Source organism: Cupressus sempervirens, chromosome 8 (assembly GCF_028749045.1).
Source record: "Cupressus sempervirens isolate cs-2001-9-10 chromosome 8, ASM2874904v1, whole genome shotgun sequence".
In the NCBI taxonomy this organism is placed as follows: Eukaryota; Viridiplantae; Streptophyta; class Pinopsida; order Cupressales; family Cupressaceae; genus Cupressus; species Cupressus sempervirens.
The window spans coordinates 608,407,124-608,412,911 of record NC_143125.1 but is presented as its reverse complement, the minus strand read 5'-3'; positions in this window follow the sequence as shown (position 1 = coordinate 608,412,911).

Genomic DNA, 5,788 nt, shown 5'->3' with positions numbered 1-5,788 from the left:
CCTCATGAAAATGGAAATGAAAATTAGGTATATGAAAGAGGTAAGAAGTTTTGTTGAAGTTCAGTGGCTTGGGGCCATCATTTGTACAATTTAGTAGTAGTTTTTCTTGCTTTCAATAAAGTTGTTTGAGAGATTCTTTGGAATGGTCTACTTCTTCCAAAGATCTAAATCCTCAACAAAACCATAAGGGACATGCATCCCTAGATAGAGCCACTGATGGGACTAAAAATTGCATCATTGATTTCGAGTACCATTCTAAATTTTAAGTCAAATTGAGCCCCTATAAGAGCTTTTTATGCACATGTACCTGACTGTCGTTTTGAGGCCTATGAGGTGTTTTATGTTTCTAACACCTTTCACTCAGCATGTGCATGCATCCCATATTGATAAATTTCCATTCTAAGTCATTTTGTGAAGCGTCATTTTTAGCATTGTTCAAATCTACATTTTGTCGAAGTGTCAAACAACAACAAAAAGCCTAGTTTGTATTTGAATATCTTACACCCGGTTAAGTTTTATCACTCAATGCTTTGGGAGTGTTTAGTATGCATATAGAAAAACCTATGTTTCAGTTTTAAAGTCATTTTGATATGTTTTGACTAGGTTTTGAATCCCTCAAAGTTGGTTGTTTATTGTTGTCATGCTAATGCATTTTGCTTAAAATTCTGGGAAGCCCTGTTTGACTAGTTATAAATTTGACCTAGTTGACTGAAATGAGAAATTTCCCTTTGCATTATATTCTAGAGGTTAGACACTTGTTATGTTCCAAATTTAAACCTATGATGAATCTGTTTGACTAGTTTTCAAATGTAATTCCAAATGCAATTTATAATGTTTTATTGGTGTCTAAAAGTGCAAATTGATCGGTAACCCTATTCGGGATGTCATAACTCCAAATCCATGATTGATGAGACCAAATGGATTTTACCACTATGTTCTACTCTAAAAATACTTTAAGTGTGCCAGCTTTCAAGTTTTGACAAATCCGTCTGCACACTTTCCCAGGTCCATTCCATTTGTGAAAATTATTATTCTACCACTTTTTCTAGTTCTGCAAATCCAAGTGCCTAACTTTGAACACCTTGCAAATGCGCCCATTTATTCATCATGAGCCAAAATCATAGAGATTTACTCTCCTCATGATAGTGAATTAATGCCCCAGTTCTCATGCCTCCAAGTGTCTGTTTGACCTATTTCCAAAGCCAAAATTGAACAAATTTTATGGTTTTCTGACATGTTTGTTTGCAAGCAGTTTTGAGTGAACAACTTTGAAAGTCAATATATTTTTACCCAAGTGTCATCATGAAGTGAGATCTAATAGGGTAAAAGAATGTGAACCAGAGAATAGATATGTTAGATCTCAAGGCCTAGTTGTTTGTTTTAGTAAGTTTTAAAAGCCAACTTATAGGCCTTCCTATCAAAAAATCTTAGTTTGCAAAGGGTGTGCGCATGAAGAGGTTTTAAAAGTATTCAATGCAACTTAACATGCTAATAGCATTCAAAATGCACATACTATCTGTCGAAGCCAAGGGAGTGTGCAATCACACATAGTGAACAATGGAATCCACTAGTGGAGATTGAAGAATAATTTTGAAGTGCTATTGATACTTTAAAAGTGGACATCAAATGCATGAAATTCTATGGAATCCAATACAAAAATCACTTTGTATTGAATGGAATAGTGAAGGGGTACTAGATCCAATGCATAAATCATAGAGCACAACCATACATGAACAAGTGCATGATGAGGCTCAAAATTGATGCTTGAGTAAAAGCTTAATGTTGTTGGGCATATTGCTTTGACTCAAAGGCATCCTAACTCTTTGGTGCAACCTCTATCATGATTCCAGATTAGTGCAATGTCTATTGCCAAATACCCAGCATCAGTGATTAGTTTAAAGAAATTATAAGATTCGTATCTTAGCATTCCTATTTCTCATGAGAAGCGCTACATAGTTTCTAATGCATTCCTTGCTTTCAGATGGGATGCCTTAATCATTTTGAGTTTAGATCATCAGGAAGGGATTTGAACTCTGATCTCTTATTGCTAGGTATGTTCGCCAATCTAAAGTGGATGACCGATCTCCAAACACCACTTTCAGCCCATGTAGCACAAGTTTTGAATGGCTTGTTTGGGTGTGAGGGGTGATAAGTGTTAAAACCAAACTTCATTGTGACATTAGATGCTCTTCTTGCTTACCATTTGGGTGAATGTCCTTAGTCTACTCCATGTTAAGTGAGGAATTCTTATTTTCTTCATCTTTTACATTGAAACCACTGCATGCCACATATGCATGCTTTCTGCAAGTCACAACTCCAACCAAAGTTGGAGGATTTTTTGGTGTTGGATTATTCTCTCAAGGTGCTTGTGCTCTCTCCAGAAAATCTACAGTTGAGGGTAGAAACCAAATGGAAGATGGGAATTCATTCAACATGGGTTTTTGTTTTAATACTCCTCATATGCAAGCAGATTATAGTTTGGATTTTTTTAGCAATCCATGTCCTCCTACGAAACATGTAGTGTTTTGCCAATGCTTGAGGACTAAAATGATTAGAATAAAATAATAAAAATGTAGCAACAAGTTTATCTACAATCTGATTCTTGTCTCCTGTTTATGTTGTTTGTAATCTTCTGTGGTTTAAGAACAAAGAGCACAAATCCAGTTTCAATTTGTTTTAGGTTGTATGTTTTGGTATATTTTACTTATGATTTAAGGAGTCATGTAAATTCTTGATTTACCATAATGAGGTTGTAGATTTCATGAAGGGATAGGTCGAGTATGAGATTTTGTTTTGATGCAGATGTTTGATTCACAAGGTGAATGGATAGATCTGGAGTCTTGATGTATGAGATATATCACTGATATCCAAGGATGTGTATTTATAATCTATAGAATTTCCCAATAGATATGACATTGATTAGCTATAGAATCTTTGTGTTTTTTTGTTCATGTCTTGGTTATACTAAAATCAACATATTAATCAAAGTCTTTTCCATTTTATGTTGAAGAGTTGAAAGGATTTTCCCTCACTTAGCTTGTCAAGTTCATAGGTCATGTTATTGGCTATTTCATGTCTATTTCATTTTCATAAGGATAGAAGATTTAGGGGTTTTCATCTACTAAATATAAGATTTAGATTTATGGTTTTGGGAACTAGTTACACAATAGAATATATAGGTTCACCTGCCTAGGTCTTGTAGAGCTTGAAGAAGAAGGAGTGTAGCCTTATAGTTGGCTTCGATGTCTGAATAAGTATGTTGAACATGGAGATTAGCTGCCCCTAGATGTATTTTTTCATATCATTGGGTTATTCAAAAGCTATTTATTTATGAGCCAACAAGACCTAAGAGATTCTAGGTTTGAATCACCTACTAGTAGGCTAAGCTATTATTTTAATTTTACAATTTTAATTAATTTATTATTTGTTTCAAATTAAATTCTTTAATTTTTATTTAATATTTCATTTAATCTTATAAAAAAACATGCACATGCATATTTTACAAAATAATCACATAATTCACAATAAATTGATAAGTACATAGATCTTGAAGTATAGTAACTAATTAAGACATCAAACATTATGATAAAACATAAGATCACCATAATAGTTGTTTGACTTCCTATCAGAGATTTAGGGTACATAGGTGCCTATATGGATCATGATGTCATCTTCAAAACAACAAGTTGTTTGAGGATTTTAAGGCACACTCATTGTTGTGTAGCTAGGTGGAGTGGATGACTGGTACTTGCACACATCTGCATCACCAACCAACATTAAAATACATATGTTCATATATAAACAATAGTAACATGCAAGGAAGGAGGAGTGAGATATCATGTTGAAGTCCTACAGGAGTGACTATGACTGCCCCACCCCCAACCCATCTAGTAAACATGGTAAATCATAACCATAATCATACCATATCTTGAAACATAGTAAGAAATCATGATTCAAAGCATGATGCTAAAATAGAATATAATAAACATAGGTAATTGTCTAATTACATAATAGTAATGCTAGAGTGGGCATCACACTTACCATATTTCATTATGCATTGCGAGTCAACCAGTCATATGTTTGTGTGATTATTTTATTATTGAAAACTTAAAGGTGTTTTATTGAATTCATTTCCATGATTAAATAATTCAAGTTTCATATTCATTCAAAGAGTATCCTAGGAAAAAATTAGTTTGGTGCACTGAAAAGGAAAAAAATTACATGTAAATAACATCACTATTTGATATTCAAGTGTTATCAACCTTGTCTATTATTTAAATGATTGAACTTCCTACATGTTATTTGTAATTTACTTATAAGAGGTTAACACATTAACCAATTGATGGTCTAATCAAAGAGACCAATGACAATATTGGTTTTACCTTTTGCCCTTTGGGGAAAAGGATAGAACAATTAGACATCCCATTTAGAATATCCTATTTAGAGGTTCTTGGAGACTTGGTAAGAGTTGTAAGTGCATGCATGATGGTTATGCCAATCATTATGGGTTCCTATGATAAACACTTATGAGAAATACTCATCTATGGGGTGCCCAAATTAGCTAGAGTTCTTCATCCAATCTTGTTCAATGTTCATGGTAACTAAGCTAAGGTGAATTTTACAAGGGTTTACAAAGAAGTGTACTTTTTTCATAACCTTCAATAGATTAGAAATATTCTTGCTTCACTTTTTGTGGTGGAGTTCTTTTCCTAAAATGGTTTCTCTGCATAAATCTAGTATTTTATATGTAATGGTTTTCTTTTAGTGATTTTGATTTTGCGATTATTTTTTTGTGGGTTAACCTCTAGTTCCAAAATTGCAACATCTTTCAATTTAAGTTTATATTACAAGATTTCTTCACCGTTTTTTACAATAATTTCAAATTAAAAAGCAAATACACAATCATTTGGACTACTTATCGATGATCTCCAACACTATAAAGCTAGTTTTTTTAGAAGTTAGCTTAGGAGAATGGACCTTAGCAATCAAACAACCCTCTAAAAATATTTCTAAATATTATTAGTTTCAATAGTAAAGAAAAATAAAATGAAATTGATAAATTGAGATGTAGAAGTAGTAAAGTCATATGTATGCATGCAAGGATGAATCCAAGGATGTAAAAGTGGTTTATAAGGAAGTTAAGTAGCGAAACAACTTCCTACACTAATCTTGAGAAGAGTTCTATGTAAAAATATATATAGATATTTACAAGTATTATAAAATTCCAACATAAATATACATAAATAACATGCATACCATAACATTTGATATGTCTTTACCTTCAAACCTTCATTTGATATGTCTTTATGCTCTCAAAAGAATGGACCAAAATTTAAATCTTGATGGTTTGTGGTCTCTTGGGTTGTTTGCTCTCTTAGTGGGAACCTTAGTATGTCCCTCTAGTTTGTTGGGTGGTTTTCCATAGTTGTTTTAAGATTCTCATTGTTATATCTTTCTCGTCCCTTTGTACAAGGTTTCAAGTCCTTTCAAAACCTATTTTTACTTAATCAAAACATGCATACCATAACACAATGATTTATGTAGGGAAAACCACTTCATACTCCAAAAGCCACCCAATATATTATTCAGAAACTAACAACAAATTACAAAATACTTGTATATCAATCTTCTTATCCTAAGTTTTACAAATAGAAATCCAAAGGTTGCTCAACAACTATTAGACTCTCATAATACTACACAATGCATTGCACACACCTAAGATGTTAGTTTTGGTAGCTTGGATAGTTGTTCGTCCATATGAAATTATTTAGTAAATAATTATTTTGTT